The sequence below is a fragment of the Oryctolagus cuniculus genome, chromosome 8 (genome assembly GCF_964237555.1).
Source record: "Oryctolagus cuniculus chromosome 8, mOryCun1.1, whole genome shotgun sequence".
Lineage (NCBI taxonomy): Eukaryota > Metazoa > Chordata > Mammalia > Lagomorpha > Leporidae > Oryctolagus > Oryctolagus cuniculus.
Window position 1 is genome coordinate 9,557,514 of NC_091439.1, and position 18,354 is coordinate 9,575,867.

The window sequence follows — 18,354 nt, forward strand, 5'->3', positions numbered from 1 at the left end:
GAATGCATGTGATGCATGGCTGGCGGTGCTGCGGGTGTGTCTGTGCCAGCGTCGCTGCAAACACGTGGGTCATGCACCCTGGCGTCACTGGGAGAGGGCATCGTTCAGCTCCACCGTCACCTGCGGGACCCCCATCACATTTGCGGTCCACTGATGTTTCGAGGCACACGGCTGAATATACAAGTGCCTGCTTGGGCCAGCCTTTGTCCCGATTTGGGGGGAAACCTCTGCCCTCCCACACAGGTGCCTGTTCACAGAAGTGTCACAAAGAGCCTGTCGAGGGGTGGCAAGCCTTGCCCGGTGACTTGTCTCTGGGCCCACTGGGAGTTCCGAAAAGCAAGAGGGCTGGGGAGGAGGACCTCTGGGGATGGAGGATTTCTACTTGGGATGAGAATGATAACAAGAGCTCGCTCAGATGCAACCAGCCTGGGATTGCTCCAAGTCCTACCCTACACACTTTCCTTCCAGCCCTCTGAGGTGGATGATGCTATTGAATCCATTTTACAGATGAGGGAGTTGAGGCCCACAGCGGGTCTCATGGGCTGGGTGGGAGTCAGCGCTGCCCCTTCCTCTCTAGGAAGCCTTGCAAAGGCAGGCGAGGGGAGGACACAGCGGTTCTGGAGGCCCAGGGGCGCTGATCAGGGTTTCGGGGGATCGGGTGACAGCCGGGTTCTGGGTCAGGCCACCGACAGCCACCTGAGCCCTCCCTGCCCCAGGGGACAGATCAGGTGGATTCACAGCAGACAAAGGCCTTCTAGACTGGGAGATTCTGGGCCATGCACACTGCCACCTCCCAGTCTGAAGATAGCTCCGGCCTCATGCACCGAGGACAAGGTGTGTGGCTGGAGGACCTAAGTGCTCAGCCCACAGCAGGTGGACGTGAGAACTCCCGGCTGCCCGGGACCGGCTGGAGGTGGGCGGGCGCCAGGCGGCCTCCTGACTTGGGCTCCTGGGGTGCCTGCTCCCACCCTGCCGCTTTCTGGCCCAGCTGAGATCCCCGTCCTCTTCCCAGTGACTCTGCTGGGGAGCCCCGGGGTTCCGACACTGGGGGCCTGCTGATGGAGTGCTTGGCTTTTAGAAATGGGGAGAGCGAATGCTGATCAACAGCTGCGTCCCGTGCCCACCGCTGATGCTTCCGGTGCCGCTGGCCTCTCCCCACCTAGGCCAGTGAAAGCCCGCAGCAGCCCACGTTCCAGGTGGGACAACTGAGACCCGCGGGGAGCTAATAAGCCGTGAGAGGAGGGGAGGAAGAAGCTCGCTGGTTCAGAGGCAGCAGTGGAAACAGAGCTGGGAGAGGGAAGGGGCCAAGGAGGGGGGTGCCTCGCCGAGCCACAGCAGCACCCAAGGATCTGCAGACCCAGCTGTCTGCTGAGAGCGTGGCCTTGGGAAGGGCAAGTGACTAATGAATGAAGGAGTGAGGGCGTGGGTGTGTGAATGGCGAGGGGCGACCTGGTGTGTCTGCCTCAAGGCCCGTGTCCCCCAGTGTGACGCTGCCACTGTCCTCCTCCTCCAGCGCCTCCCTGTCCTGCCAGAGCAGGGCCATCTCTCTGTGCTGAGTACACACATTCGGGGTCTGGACCATCTCTGGGCTCTGACACATGGGCTGGTTCCTGCCCCCTCTCACTTGCCTGTATGATTTCCCAGTTGCATTATTCCACAGTCCCAGGACAAAGCCCCAGGTCTCCAGCTGGGTGACACACGTTCCTCGAGGACTTGTATTGTGCATAATACAAAACAAAAACAAAAACATCGCCACCTGCTGGTGGGGAAGGAGATTGCAATACAGACCGTGTCTGAGCTCAGCCCCAGCATTGATGTGGGAACCTGAGCGGCACCCAAAGTGGGGAGTGGAGCTTGATTGTCCAGAGGGCTGCAGGTGAAAGGGGGAGGAGGAGTGAAGGATCAGGCTTTGCAGCTAAGCCGAGCCTGAGAACCAAGAAGATGATGCCCAAGTGTCATTCTGCAGGGATTGGCTAAGGGTGGAACTCAAGTGAGAGAGTGGCCTGGGACACAAGATGCCAGCATGGTGTCTCTGGGTTTGCACCAGTGAGCAGTGCACAGCCTGGTGAGAGGGCACAGGGTGCTGGGGGTTTGCCTGTGGGTGAGAGAGAGCCACGATCGAGACAAGCAAAAATAGGTCAGGATAAGGGACAAGTTGGGGAGTGTTTGGCGTGGTGGTTAAGGCACTACGTGGGATGCCCACATCCATGTTGGAGTGCCCGGGTCTGAGTCCCAGCTCCACCACCAGAAGTGGAGCAGGAGGGCCAGCACTGTGGCATAGTAGGTTAAACACCCACCTGTAGCACTGGCGACCCATATGGGCACTTGCTAAGTCCTGGCTGCTCCTCTTCTGATCCAGCTCTCTGCTAAGGTGCCTGGAAAAGCAGCAGAGGATGGCCCAAGTGCTGGGGCTCCTGCACCTGCATGGGAGACCTGGAAGAAGCTCCTGGCTTTGGATTGACCCAGCTCCAGCTGTTACGGACATTTGGGGAGTGAACCAGAGAATGGAAGACCTCTCTCTCTCTCCCTTTCCCAATCTCTCCCTCTCTATCTCTCCTCTCTGTCTGTAACTCTGCCTCTCAAGTAAATAAATAAATCTTACAAAAAAAAAAAAAAGAAGAAGAAGAAGTGGAGCAGCCAGGACTCGAACCAGCACCCATATGGGATGCTGGCACCCAGGAGTGGTTTCACCGCTGTGCCACAATGCCAGCCCCAGGCATGAACAGTTTCAACAACAATAGCCTTCTACACAAATACGTTCTGCCTAGTTCACTTATCCCAATCAGCTGCTCATTGAAGCCCCATCTGGTCAGCTGGCCCCGAGAATCAGGAAATCATCTCCTGGTTCAGCAACTTTCCTCCTGCCATGTCCTGTGTATAGAAGAATGTCCTGCTGCCCTGACTCCTTCTTGAGCCCCCGTGGTGGGAGCACACCCTCCCCAACTGGCAAAATTCTTCCCAGGACCATCCCTCCTGCTTAGGGTGCAGGGGACAGAGCAGACACTCAAAAGCAGCATTCAGATCACAGCAGAACAAACGGAAAAGGAATATACCCCGGGCATGACAGCCCAGAAGCCCCCTGGAGCTCACGACCCACTCTGCCAGACTGAGACATGCAGTGGGCTATGCCAAATACCGTCCAGGCAAGGAGCCAGAGCCTCTGAGAGCAAGAGCCTTTTTGCTTTACTTGAGCAAAGTGGTTGGAACTGAGTAACCTTGGAGTAGCAAAGCCAATGCAGTGAAACCCGAAGTGTCCTGAGAGTTCTCTGTACCAATGGGTATCTCTTGGATGGGGAGCCTGTCACTTAAGGAACTAAGCACGCTGGGTGCCCCCGGGGCCAGAAGGGTCTTTGTGGAAAGAAGGAGTGAAGTCTGCTCCTGGGGAGACCGCAGGCCAATGGAAGGGCTCAGGGTGGCCGTGTGGGGCAGCAGGTTCAGCCACCAGCTGAGACTCCCGGATCCCACGTTGGCGGGCCGGGATGCAGTCCCACCTCTCTTTCCAATCCAGCTCCCTGCTAACGCTCCTAGGAAGCAGCAGACGGCGGCTCGAGTACTTGAGCTCCTGACACTCACGTGGAAAAACCTGGATAGAATGTCTGCCTTTTGGTTTCTGCCTCACCCAGCCCCAGTTTTTGCAGGCATTTGGTGAGTGAACCAAGACGTTCTCTCTCCGTCTCTATCTTTCTCTCCTTGTCACTCTGCCTTTCCAGTAAGTAAGTAAATAAGTCTTCTAAAAATAAAAGGTGCTTCATGCTCTCTCTCTAGGGAAAAAAAGAGTCATTTATTCATTCTCTTACCTATTTTGTAATTCATTCAGCAAATGCACGGGCAGAAGGGATCCAGGCAGACACCACGGGCAAGTCACTGTGGCACAAGACCGCCAAGGGGATGCTGAGAATGCCCGCCCAGGGAGCTGGTTCTGGAAAATGCTATCAGGAACTAGACTAGAACCCAGTGTGGCTCAGAAAGGCTTAGCTGTCCCCATGGGAGCAACGCGCTGTGGATGGGACAGACTCTCAGATGGTGGCTGGGCCTGGGCTCTCCTTCCAGACCTGGGAGACCCCACTCCACTGCCTGACCACAGGGCAAAGGCAGCAGCTGATGGTGACGTGCTGGGGGACCTTGGGAGCCAGTCTCCCCTGCCGCACCAGGCTGATCATCACCAGAGAACGTCTCGAAAGTGAGCAGGGCTCGGCTCATCCCTTCTCACACCTGGGATCAAAAGCCAGCCCCGGCCACAGCCGGGCAGAGTGCTGCTCTCGTCACGGTGCTGAGGACTTCTCGTCCGCCTGGGGACATTTGGCAGTGTCTGGAGACGCTTGTGGCTGTCACAGGGCATGGGCATGTGGTCCCTGGCATCTAGCGGGTAGAGGCCGGCCATGCCATGGGCAGCCCTGCAACAAAGAACCATTCACCCAAGATAATAGCACCGCAGGGGAGGAGGAAGCCGGGGACCTCAGGGGTGTGTGCTGAGCGTGGGAACTGGGTCCCTCCCCCTCCGTGGGTCTCAGCTCGCTCACCTGTGACGCAGCCGTCTCCTGGGTTACCTCTGATCCCGACGTCCTGCCTGGAGATTAAAGGTGGGCAGTGAATGCATCTGACTTTCATGCTTTAAAAAATGTAGAGAGAAGAAGTATGGAGGTTTGCGAAGGAGTTTTCTAGAAAATGGTGCTTAAACTTCAAATTTTGAGCCATCTCATCCTCCTGTAAACAGAGCTGGAGGGACCTTGTTCCCATGCTTTGTCACCAAGGAAAGAATTCTTCTTTGGGCTCCAGGGAGAGCCCGGGACAGAAGCTTCTAGAGTTACACAAGACCCAAGATGCCGGCACCCAAGGGCTGCTTTCCAAGGATTGTCCCGGCTGCCAAGTCCCTGAAAGGAGAATCGTGACTCCCAAGCTGGGGTTATTCCACCTCCTGAGGCGCAACCAGAGCCACACCTTCTCTGCCTCCTGCCGCTGGCGGTATCGAAGAGTCTGCTCTTCCAGACCCGAAGCAATGACCGGAAGGGAAAGAATGAGAAAAAGTAAGGCTTTGCTTGCACGGGGAAGCTGGCCCAAAGAATACACACATCATCAGACTTGCTGGACACAATGATGATACTACATTTATTAGTACTTTCCAGAAAAGGCTATAAGTTCTAGTACCGGAAACTTCAAAAACCATGTGGATAAATGGAAGAAGAAGACGAGTTTAGAGTTGGGCATTTGGCCTAGTGGTTAGGATATACATATCCCCTATCAGGGTGCCTCGGTCTGATTCATAGCTCCAGCTGCTGATTCCAGCTTCCTGCTAATGCAGATCCTAGGAGGGATCCTGGGAGGTGATGGCGCGAATACTTGTGTCCCTGACCTTGGGAGGGAGGAGGTGATGACGCAAGTACTTGGGTCCCTGACACCCACACAGGAGACCTAGACAGTTCTTGGCTCCTGGCTTCAGTCTCTAGCTACTTGAAGCATTTGGGGGATGAATTTGGGAGATAAGAACTCTCTCTCTCTCTCTCTCTCTCTCTCTCTCCCTCCTTCTCAAATAAAGAAATCTTTTTAGACATAATTTTATTTTCATGCAAAAAATTAACATTCAAATATACAAAATATCTAAAAGTTCTTAGGAAATGTACATTAGGAAAAAACTGCATATTTCAAAATTTTTTGCAGCAAAATAAAATTATCTTTTTTTCATTTGCGAGGTAGAGCAAGAAACAGAGAGAACTCCCATCTGCTGGTTCACTCCCAAATGCCAGTGGCTTGGAGCATGCTGCGTGCAGCCAGGAGGCAGGTATCCCACATGGGAGGCAGGAACCCGACTACTAGAGCCACCACCACTGCCTCTTTGGGTGCACATTAGCAGGGGCAGAGTCAGGTACTGAGCCCAAGCATTACAGTGTGGGACGCAGGCATCTGAGGTGGCAGGTCAAAAGACCCCCCCCCCCCAAAAAAAAACACCTTTTAATTCTACTTTCCATAAACATTTTGAAGTACCTTTGTGTAACTCCCTTGCCACAAAATAGTAAAGGTTATTTTTTCCTCTGTAAAAAGATCCAGTATTAAAAATTCAAGTCAGGTTTCTCAAATAGGCTGTTTATAAAGGGAAAATTCTATATGAAGAGAACTTTAATTAAAGACCTGTCACCGTGTCATAAATATGATCATCTTAAATTTCAGCGTGTTTGGCGATATTTTCTCGACAGTGTCAGGAATTGATTTGTAGTCATAAATCATATATATGCAATTAGATTGCTGATGCAACCTATCGGTTTCAGTGTAAACAGAGGACCCAAAGATTGAGAAAAAACTAATAGATACCATCTGTGCTCATGTTCTTTGTTTTTTTAATATTTTTTTGAAAGGTAAAGTAACAGAGATGGGGAGACACAGAGAGAGAGATCTTCCTTCTGCTGGTTCACTCACCAAATGGCTGCAATAACCAGGGCTGGTCCAGGCTGAAGCCAGGAGCCCTGAACTCCATGTGAGTCTCCCACATAGGTGTGAGAGCTCCCAGAATCTGCTGCTGCTTTCCCAGGTGCATCAGCAGGGAGCTGGATCAGAAGAGGAGCAGCCAGGACTAGAACCTGTACTCCAAAGTGGGATGCCTGTGTCACAAAAGGAGGCTTATCCCACTGTGCCACAACACCAGGCCCATGTGCTCATATTCCGTATCAAGTTAGTGCCTGTTTGCTGACCCTGCACCCACCACCCAACTCAAGGCCTCCTCTTAATCTTGGAAAGGTGGTCAGGGTGTGAGCGTCTCTGTCCCACTCCACCCACGCCCTCTGCCTGAAGGACCCTGATGGAGTGAAACGGCAGGGAGTGGATTGTGTGACTTGAGCCCTGGGGCCCTGTATCATCACAACAGTTCACACCGTGTGCTGAGTGCAGGATGCTGTTCATCTCACTCCTCACAGGAAGCTTCAGGGAAGACATTCCTCAGTTACATTTGACATAAGGAAACTGAGGCTTAAAGACTGAAGATGAAGATTTTAATGGTCCCAAACCACACGGCTTATCACTTACAGAATCTTATTCCAAAATCTGCTGTTCACTGTTGTTTTTATTTATTTATTTCAATCTACTTGAAAGGCGGGGGAGAGAGAGAGAGATCAATCTTCCATATTCCAATCCCCCATATTTGGGGAGTTTACTCCCCAAATGCCTGCAGCAGCCAAGGCTAGGCCAAGCTAATGTCAGAAGCACAGACATCAATCCAGGTCTCCTACATGGGTGTCGGGGCCTAAGCACTTGAGCCGTCATCTGGTGCCTCCCAGGGTGCAGAGCAGGAAGCTGGATCAGAAGCAGCCACCCAGCCAGAACTTGAACCAGGCACTCCCGGCCACTTTATCCACTGCACAATTATGCCCACCCCTACTTACCATCTTCTGGTTTCCAAGGACAGAAACAAAACTCTGACTCAGAAGAGCGATCGACATCAGGGGAAGGAATATTGAGGCATCTTAGAAAACACGGAGGTGGGGCCAGCACTGTGGCGTGGTGGGTTAAGCCACCACCTATGACACTGTCTATGACACCAGCATACCATATGAGCGCAAGTTCAATTCCAGGCTGCTCCACTTCCTATGCAGCACCCTGCTGATGAGCCTGGGAAAGCAGCAGACGTGCTTGGGCCCCTGCTGCCTGTGTGGGAAAGCCAGCTGGAGTTCCAGGGTCCTGGCTCTGCCTGGCCCAGCCCTGGCTGTTGGGGCCATGTGGGGAGTGAACCAGCAGAAAGATCTCTCTCCCTCACCTTTCTCTGTAACTCTGCTTTTCAAATGAATAAATGAATCTTTTCAAAAAGAAAAGAAAAAAACATGGAGGTGCAGTGGCAGGGTCTTCTTTCTCAGTGTCTTCTCTCTGCTTCTCTGTGCATCGTAGCTTTATTTGCTCCTCCTGAGATGGCTTGGCAGGAGCGTGGCTGACTGAGGCACACCCTGCAGAGCCAAGTGTCTGAGAAGGCTTGCTTCTCTCCCTTTCGCTTTAGTTCAGAAAGCCTAAGGGTTGCCTTGGCCTGGGCAAGGCTTCCCATCTCGCCCCAGACCCATCACCTGTGATTGCTGGGTCAGCTTGGATTAACCACGAGTGGTTCACACAGCTCGGACATCGCCCTGGGGGCCATGCCTGTGTCTTGAACCATCCTAAAGAAGGAGAGAACTGAAACTGACCAGTACCACCCAGTGGATGCTTAACCACAATACCAAGGAACCATGATAACCTTAAAGTTGAAATATCTGAGCAAGACCTGCAGAGTTGCATAACTGGGACCTAGGGGGGCTTCAGTAGAAATGAAACAGGAAACGCTTTGAGAAAGTGGACCGAGGTGTACTACCGTTAGGCACAATCGTGGAGAGACATTAGCTCAGCTTTCTCTGTCGCTTGTATTTATTTTTCAAACAACTGTTTTCCTTCATGATGACATCATTCTGAGAACAAGGCAGCCTGATTACCAGTTGCAAAGTGCCAGGTGGAGGTTGTTTCTCGCATGCTTCGGAAGTCTCAGAGACTGGGAGCTGCCCAATACACAGGGCTGAGCACGCTCCTCAACGGAAGCTGTTTTCCATAAACATCCTGCCAGCCACCAGGCTGTGAGCGAAGCCTGTTTGCTTCCAGTCTGCTCTCAGAAGCAATGGGGGAGGAACAGAAACATGTCCCTTCTACACACATAACTGCACGCTCCGAGCCTGAAAAGTCCTTCCTGGGCTTGTGGTCCAGTCCACAAGTTATTTTAAAAATTTATTTGGATGCGGTTATTTTAAAAATTTATTTCTTTTATTTTTTTTTATTTGAAAGGCAGAGAGACAGACAAAGAGAGATCTTCCTCTCACTGGTTCACTCCCCAAATGCCCACAACTACTGGGGGCTGGGCCGGGCCGAAGCCACAAATTGGCAATTCAATCCAGGTTTCCCACAAGGGTGGCAGGGACCCAAGTACTTGAACCATCACCTGCTGGCTCCTGGATCAGAAGCAGAGGAGAAGGAACTTGGACTTGATAGTCTGGTATGGGGTGGGCTTGATAGTCTGACGTGGGGTGGACTTGATAGTCTGATAAGGGGTGCAGGTGTCCCAAGCGGCAACTTAACCGCTCCACCACCACCTGCCCATACAGTCCTTCTATCGCCTTGTTTACTCTCTACTGAACTCATCAAGCCCCCCACGACCCCTCTTGGTTGCCAAGTCCAGATCTGATTGGCCCGTCTCCTTGTGAGCCTCCAGATCACGGAGGGTAATTCCCAGTGTCGAGCTCTCGCCCAAGCACCCCAGCATCGTGGTGATTGTGCAAGCACAGAGCCAGGCTGGGCCATCAGGATTCCAGTGGGACCGGCATCTGTATCTGTCTCCTAAACAGTGACTACGTTCACAAAGTATCCATTTCCCACCCACCGCTCTATCAAAGTCATGTACTTCAAGGGTAAGAGGTGCCCACTGCAAGTAGCGCAAGTGGGATTAACGGAAGCTCACGCTGAAGCCATCCACAGACAGCTCTTCTGAAACCACCACTGGACACAGATGCCATGAGCCACTCACTCCACCTGCTCCAAGGATGCCTCTCAAATTGTATATAAAAAATTTATATATAATAAATATAAATAAACACAGGGGCCAGCACTGTGGCATAGCAGGTAAAGCTGCAGCCTGCAGTGCCGGTATCCCATATGGGCGCCAGTTCTAGTCCCGGCTGCTCCTCTTCTGATCCAGCTCTCTGCTATGGCCTGGGAAAGCAGTAGAAGATGGCCCAAGTCCTTGGGCCCCTGCACCCACATGGGAGACCCAGAAGAAGCTCCTGGCTCCTGGCTTTGGATCGGCGCAGCTCCGGCCGTTGTAGCCAAATGAGGAGGGAACCAGCGGATGGAAGACACCCCCCCGCCTCTCCTCCTCTCTGTGTGTAACTCTTTCAAATCAATCAATAAATATTTAAATAAATGCATGCATACATAAAGTTTTAAAAGACAAGACAGCCGGCATCGCAGCTCACTAGGCTAATCCTCCACCTTGCGGCGCCGGCACACCAGGTTCTAGTCCAGGTCGGGGCGCCGGATTCTGTCCCAGTCGCTCCTCTTCCTGTCCAGCTCTCTGCTGTGGCCAGGGAGTGCAGTGGAGGATGGCCCAAGTGCTTGGGCCCTGCATCCCATGGGAGACCAGATTAAGTACCTGGCTCCTGCCATCGGATCAGCACGGTGCACCGGCCGCAGCGTGCCGGCCCTGGCGGCCGTTGGAGGGTGAACCAACGGCAAAGGAAGACCTTTCTCACTGTCCATTCTGCCTGTCAAAAAATAAAAATAAAAAATAAATAAAAAACAAGACATAGCAAGGGCTGGTGAGGATATGGAGTAAAGGGAACCATTACAACTGTTGGTGGGAATATAAGCTTGGATAACCAATATGATGTGACGATTCCTTTAAAAATGAAAAATTGAACTGCCCAGTGCTGGATATATGCTACTGGGTATACATCCATAAGAAAGTAAATCAACATGTGGAAGAGACATCTGCACTTTCATGTTCATGACAGCACTCTTCACAATAGCCGAGATACGGAATCAACTGAAATGTCCATCAACAGGTGAATAGATAAAGAAAACATGGTTGTTGTGGCCATTTTGGGAGTGAACCAGCAGATGGAGGATCTCTCTCTCTCTCTCTCTCTCTCTCTCTCACTCTTTCAAATAAGTAAGTAAATTATTTTTGAAATGTGATATAAAGATACTTCAGGGCCGGCGCAGCAGTTCACTAGGCTAATCCTCCACCTTGCGGTGCCAGCACACCGGGTTCTAGTCCTGTTGGGGGCACCAGATTCTGTCCCGGTTGCCCCTCTTCCAGGCCAGCTCTCTGCTGTGGCCAGGGAGTGCAGTGGAGGATGGCCCAAGTGCTTGGGTCCTGCACCCCATGGGAGACCAGGAAAAGCACCTGGCTCCTGCCATCGGCAGCGCAGTGTGCCGGCCGCAGCGCACTGGCCGCGGCGGCCATTGGAGGGTGAACCAACAGCAAAGGAAGACCTTTCTCTCTGTCTCTCTCTCTCTCTCACTATCCACTCTGCCTGTCAAAAACTAAAAAAAAAAAAAAACCAACTTCAAAAAAAATTGAGTACAATTAAAAGATAAGTTTATTTGGATGTAATAAATTCATACCAAATTTTTCATAATGTGCATTGAAGACCCCTTAGATGTTTACATAATGGAATACAATTCAGCCATAAAAATAGGGAAATTCTATCGCCTCCCACAACATGGGGGAACCTGGAGAACAGGAGACACACGCAAGTACTGGAGCCTGTGGTACAGCGGGTTAAGCTGTCACGTGGGTTGCCTACACCCAAATTGGAGTGCCTGTTAGAGTCTGGCTTCTCTAGTTCTGACCCAGCTCCCTGCACGGGCCTGAGAAATAGCAGATGACAGCTGCAGTACTCGAGTCCTTGCCATCCACGTGGGAGACCCAGTTAGAGTTCATCTACGGAATCTTTTTTATTTATTTTATTTATTTTAGAGGTAGAGTTAGATTCTGAACTAGATGTTCAGCAAATCCTCCCCATGGCATCCACCAACTAATTGAACAACTGCGGATGTTGAAGTTAATCACAACCTAGCTCAACGAGCTGGGTGATGGGGAAAAGGGCTCAGGGCCATTACTTGGTCCACCGCATGGGGCAATTCACGGCCTCAGCCTGACTTCTGCGTCTTTATGCAAATGTGGGCCGTTGGTGGTATGGGGACGGAGCAAAGGACTGTGGGAGGTGTGTGAAAGCCCATCCACGTGGCTGGGGACACACGATGGGTGGGTGGCCAAGGCCTCTTCCTGGCTCAGCTTCATAAGACACCTGACTTTACGCCTTCCCACCAGTTTCTTTCTCACAGAAATACAAAGAAATCACATAGGTTGATAAATATGAAGTATCCATATAATGAGTTTGTTAGAATGAGTTCAGAACTTCATCTCAACAGGCTGACCTAAAGGTGGATGATATATTTTGTCCATAATTGACATAGCATTGAGGAGCAATTAAGCAGACCATAATCAAAACCTGACCTGATCAAAGTCAAAGAAAACTGTATAGCCCCAAGAAGACAGACACCATGAAAAAGGCAGCTTCAGAAGATGTCAATGTTACTTTTGGGTTTTTTGAGTTTTTTTCTTTTTATTTATTTGAAACTCAGAGCTACAGAGAGAGAGGGAGAGACAAAGAGAGAGAAAGAAAGGTCTTCCATTTGCTGGTTCACTATCCAGATGACCACAATAGCCAGGGCTGGCCCAGGCTGAAGCCAGGAGCCAGGAGCTTTCTCTGGGTCTCCCACGTGGGTACATGGGCCCAAGGACTTGGGCCATCTTCTGCCATTTTCCCCAGGCCATGGCAGGGAGCTGGATGGGAAGAGGAGCAGCTGGGACACAAACTGGTGTGCATATATAGGGGGTGCCAGTGCTGCAAGCGACAGCTTTACCCACTATGCTGCAGCACTGGATTCTTGATGTTACTTTTGAAGATCAGCAGAAGTAAGCAAATTTGGGGCAGGTGCAGTGGCACAGTGGGTTAAAGCCCCAGCCTGCAGTGCCAGCATCCCATAGGTGCACTGGTTCAAGTCCCAGCTGCTCCACTTCCTATCCAGCTTCTGTGAATGTGCCTGGGAAAGCAGTAGAAGATAGCCCAAGTCCTTGTGCCCCTGCACCCATGGGGGAGACCTGGAAGAAGATCCTGGCTCCTGGATTTGAATTGGTTCAGCTCCTGCCTTTGCAGCCAATGAGGGAGTGAACCAGTAGATAGAAGACCTCTTTGTCTGTACCTCTGTCAGTAAATCTTTGAAGTAAATAAAATAAATCTTCAAAGAAAAAGTAAGAAAAAATGCCAGAAATATGAGTAGAATCACGGATCTAAAGAAAGACATAGAAGTTAAGAAAGGAACAGCTTCGAAATTTAGAAGATGCTCGTAATGACATCATACCTGTTTTAATGACACTTTATCAAATTGGTGTTACCATTCACCATTTTAAAGAAAATTTAAAATGTTTTCATTTAATTATCTGAGAGAGAGAGAGAGAGAGATAGAGAGAGCGCTTCCATTCACGGCTTCACTCTGGAAATGCCTGATAAACTTGGAGCCAGGAACACAATTCAAGTCTCCCCTGTGAGTGTCAGGATCCCAAACACTTGAACCATCATTGCTGCTTCTCCAGGTTGTATTAGCAGGAACCTGGAGTCAGGAGCCAGAGGCAGGAATCAAAGCAGGGTATCAGATGTGGGACACGGGCATTTTTAACCACTGAGCTAAATGCCCACCTAAACACAAGACATGCTGGAAGCAGCAAAGAAAACTTTCCAAGAAGAAATGGACGCCTGAGAATCCAGAGTGGCATCCCGTCAGCAGGTGTTAGCAGATTTGAAAGTCCAGTTTTATGCCGGATTTGGGAGCAACATAAACCTTGAAGGTAATGAAACATAATCATAGCACAGTGTTTTTAAAAGTGTTTAATTAGGGGCCAGCACCGTGGTGCAGTGGGTTACAGCCCCAGCCTGCAGGACTGGCATTGTATCCTGGCTGCTCCACTTCAATTCAGCTCTGTGCGATGGCCTGGGAAAGCAGTGGAAGATGGCCCATGTGCTTGGGCCCCTGCACCTGCGTGGGAGACCTGGAAGAAGCTCCTGGATCCTGGCTCCTGACTTCAGATCAGCACAGCTCTGGCCATTGTGGTCATTTGGGGAGTCAACCAGTGGATGGAAGACCTTTCTCTCTGGCTCTACCTCTCTCTGTAACTCTGTCTTTCGTATTAATAAAATAAATCATTTTTGAAAAAAGTGTTTAATTAACTTGAATTTAGTTTTAAAAAGATCGTAGCTTATTTTTCTTCTGCCCATGAAGTCTTTCAATGTCACTGAAGGTCAAATCTCCAGGGACGTTAGGTCTTTGGAAGGCCTGATTTAAATCCCCCTGTGTGTTAAGCCATGTGGCCTACAAGTCTGCTGCAGGCTGAAGGTTTGTGTCCCCTCCAGATTCCTATGTTGAATCCCTAACCCCAAAGGTGACAGTGTTAGGAGGTGGGACCTCGGGCAGGTGATTAGGTCCTGAAGGCAGAAGCCTCATGCATGGGACTTGGGCCCCTACAAAAGAAAACTGAGAGCTCTTTGCCCCCACCACCATGTGAGGACGCAGCAAAAAGACAGCTGTCAATTAAAGAGGAACCAGGTCCTCCCCAGTCATGAAATCTGCTGGTCTCGTGGTCCTGGATGTCCCAGCCTTCAAAATCATAATGAATGTCTTCTGTTTATAAGCCACAGTGTATGGTATTTTGACATAACAGCCTGAAAGGACTAACACAGCAAACCCTCCCTACCTTTTTTTTTTTAAAGAAAAAAGAATTATTGTATTTATTTGAAAGGCAGAGTTACAGAGAGAGGGAGAGACAGAGAGATCCTCCATCTACTGGTTCACTCCCCAGATGGCCATAATGACCAGAGCTGGGCCAGGCTGAAAGCAGAAGCCAGGAGCTTCTTCCAGGTCTTCCACACGAGTCAGGGGTCCAAGGACTCAGGCCATCCTGTTCTTTCTTCTCAGGCACATCAGCAGGGAGCTGGATCAGAAGTGGAGCAGCCAGGACTCAAACCAGTGCCCATATGGGATGCGGACATTGAAGGCTTTACCCATTACTCCACAACGCCAGCCCCTCTCAGCCTCTTATGGGAGGTAGGGGGTAGTACTTTAATCAAATATACAAATGGGATGGGGATCTTAGCATGCAGCCTGGTCCTGTATGACACAGGTGCATCCTGGGAAGATGGGCATATGAGGCCGACAGTTAAAGAAATAAGGTCACGTTGCAGGGTTGTAAGAATTCCAGGTCCCCTGAACTTTTACTAACTGCCTACTTACCCCATATCATCTGAGAAGAACTAAGAGGTCCCGTCATTCATCCACATTTCTCCAAAGGGCCTCTGTCAGGAGTCGGTTCCCTTAACCATAGCCATATGACTGCCTGGTCTCCTGACACGAGAACACAGTTTTATGTGTCAGTCACTCTTTTCAAAGTACCAGCAGACAACTGAACATTTTCCCTGCAGTGCAGTGCTTTGAATGCTGGCACATCAGAGACCTGAAAATGAGTGCATTATGGGGTGTTGAGCCAAGTCAGTTAATTGGGGCTTCAGCTCTTTAGAAGGGTTGGGCTTGGGAGTAATTGAAGCTTCAGGTTGCCCAGAGCTGGTGACTAAGAGGTCGCTGTTTCAGATCAAGGGCGAAATTTTAATTAGATGATGAGCATTCTCAAAGGGCATAGAGCAGTTTTCTGACTTGCATAATCCAACGGTTCGGAATGTAGAAAGTAGTGATGTCATCTCCCCGTCTTTTAAAAGAACGTACGACTGCCTCTGTAATTATTTTGTGTGTTACTTTTAATAGAGGCAGTCGGCCAATGTCAAGGGGTAGGACGGTCGGGAAAGAAGTGGGCCCCAGGGATGCGTGGAGCAGCTTGGCAGAGGGCTTGCACCCTATGCAGTTGCTTTTGCTGATGGAATGCCCAGCTAAACGTTTCCATTGTTTGCTGAGTCGCCTCTTATTTTCTTGTTCCTTTCCTTCTGGGTTCGTTTCTGTTCCAGCTTTCCAAGGAGTTCCAAGGATTGTTTTTAAGATTTATTCTATTTACTTGAAAGGCAGAGAGACAGGGAGAGGGGAAGGAGGGAAGGAGAGAGAGAGAGAGATAGAAAGAGAAAGACAAAGAGAGATTGATCTTCCATCCACTTGTTCGATCCCCAAATGGCCGGAATGACTGGAGTTAGATCAGGCCAAAGCCAGGAGCCAGGGACTGCATCCAGGTCTCTTAAGTGGGTGGCAGAGGCCCAAACACTTGGGCCATCTGCTGCCGCTTTCCCAGGTACATTAGCAGGGAGCTGGATCAGCAATGGAGCGACTGGGACTTGAACCACGGCTCTGATATGGAATGCCGGTGTCAAAGGTGGTGGCTTAACCCAGTGCCCCACAACACCAGCCTTGTGGGTTCACTGATGTTAAAACAAACTAAGTTCAAATATAGCCCTCTCCTAATCATAGCCTGTGAACATCTCTCTACTGATTTTTTAAATAAATATATGATAAAGGAAATGGTAAACCCACTGAGGATGTCAGACTATCAGTCATTCTGCTTCACTTGGAATGGATAGAGGGCCAGAATTACATCTGTGAGGAGGAGGCCGAGAATCTGAGGTGTGTCAGTAAAGATTAACCTAGGATCTATTTCTTGATGCATTGTAAATAGCATAGTAGAAAAAACCTTGGGAGGCTGGCGTTGTGGCATAGTGGGGAAAGCCGCTGCCTGCAGTGCCAGCATTTCAAATGGGCACCAGTTTGTGACCCGGCTGCTCCACTTCTGATCCAGCTCTCTGCTGTGGCCCAGGAAGGCAGTGGAGGATGGTCCAAGTCCTTGGGCCCCTGCACCCATGTGGGAGACCTGGAGGAAGCTCCTGGCTCCTGGCTTAGGATAGGCGCAGCTCCAGCCATTGCGGCCAATTGGGGAGTGAACCAGTGGATATAAGACCTCTCTCTCTCTCTCTCTCTCTCGCCTCTACTTCTCTCTGTGTATAACTCTTTCAAATAAATAAATAAATCTGGAAGGAAGGAAGGAAGGAAGGAAGGAAGGAAGGAAGGAAGGAAGGAAGGAAGGAAGGAAGGAAGGAAGGGCCTTGGCCTAGGAATAAGAGGCGGGGGTCCCAGCCTGGTTCTCCTGCAGTCTTGCCCTACAGCCCTGGACAAGTTGCTTATTTTGCAAAGCGTTGGTTTTCCTACATGAAAAATGAAGCTGCATGGTGAAATTACCCAGTAAAACCCCTCACTTTTTAAGATTTTATGATTTTTTTTTGAAAATGAAACTTTCTGGGTAAAGTTCCATCACTGGTTTTGGCCTTTTCCTCGGCTTGTGTAGCCAGCCCGCTGGAAAGCGAGCCATACCACTCTTTGCCGTCTAAAATGCTCCTTAGCAAGTTTTAGGCAATTACTTTATTTTTCCTTTTGCACTGGGAAGCAGCTTTCCCCACAATGGCTGGGGCTCATCACCCCTCCCCTTTGGAGTGGCTCTGCAGGATAGAAAGAGCCAGAATAGAAAGAGCTGAGTGTCTTAACCGCCGCCCACTCCACACGCCCCAGGTGCCTGTGACTGTTGCATGAGGTCAAGCTTGCAGACCCCCTCACCTGACACCTGCGTCCTCACCTGTCCCCCGCATTCCTCGCCCCATCCGATGCTCTTGTTCTTCCTCCCCTGGGCACAGAGGGCGCTCATGGGCCTCCTAGCACCCAGCTGCCCCACAGCGCCTGAGCAAAGCATTCGTTATGAATGGGTAGAACAGCTAAACCTTCTTTCTAAAACTCTTCAGTAAACGTGTGGGGTGATCTTTCAAGGAAAAGTCCTGATGAGCCCAGAGGATACGGAAGCTTTGAGTTTTTTTCTTTTAAGGAGCAGGTGTTTGGCGCTGTGGTTAAGACGCTGCTGGGAATCCCACATCCCACATCAGAGCGCCCGGGGTTCCAGTCCCGGCTCTGCTCCAACTCCAGCTTCCTGCTAATGTGCACCTGGGAGGCACCAAGTGATGGCTCAAGTCACTGGGTCCCAATCACCCATATGGAAGATCCAGGTTAAGTTCCCAGCTCTTGGCTTCAGCCTGGCACAGGTACCAACAGATGGGAGATCTTTCTGTCTGTCTGTCTGTCTCTCTCTCTCTGTCAAATAAAATGAAAATAATATTTTTAAAATATGTATTTATTTATTTATTTGAAAAGCAGAGTTAAGGGGGGTGCGGAGAGAGAGAGAGAGAGAGAATCTTCCATCCACTAATTCACTTGTCCAGATGGACGCAAAGTCTGGAGCTGTGCCCATCCGAAGCTAGGAGCCAGAAGCTTCATCCAGGTCTCCCACGTGTGTGCAGAAGTCCAAGGAGTTGGACCATTTTCCACTGCTTTCCCAGGCACATCAGCAGGGAGCTGGATCAGAAGTGGAACAGCTGGGACTCAAACTGGCACTCATATGGGATGCTGGTGCTGCAGACAGCAGCTTTATCCACTGCTCCACACTGCCAGCCCCAAAAATAATTTTTTAAAGAATACTTTTAAAATTTATAAAAAAGGTAATTGATTGAAGTGACATTTATGTAAATAGCCTTAACCACTGTAGAAGGATCAGTGCTGTTGAGTACATTTGTGTGACACAACCACCACCACCATCGAGTTCCAGAACATTCCCAACTGCACAGAACACTGATCAGTGTCTCCCTGTTACCCGCTCCCCCAGCCCCTGGCAGCCACCGATCTTCTTCTTGTGTCCCTGGGTTTACTCACTCTGGATATTTTTATATAAATGGAACCCTACAGCATGTGACCCTCCCTGTCTGGCTTCTTTCCCTG

The 18,354-nt window shown here is 50.4% G+C and overlaps 1 protein-coding gene across 3 annotated transcripts in view; it reads left to right on the plus strand.

The window, feature by feature from the left end:
- The window catches only part of TRIM2 (tripartite motif containing 2), a 183,991-nt gene that overhangs the window by 24,887 nt on the left and 140,750 nt on the right, over window positions 1–18,354 (plus strand). Inside the window, exon 1 of one of the 3 annotated variants that reach the window (XM_070047377.1) lies at window positions 14,638–14,655. The exons of the other annotated variants lie outside the window; for them this stretch is intronic. The gene's annotated coding sequence lies outside the window, so the exon portion shown is untranslated. Of the gene's footprint in view, window positions 1–14,637; window positions 14,656–18,354 lie in introns of those variants that run through there. 3 annotated transcript variants of the gene reach the window in all.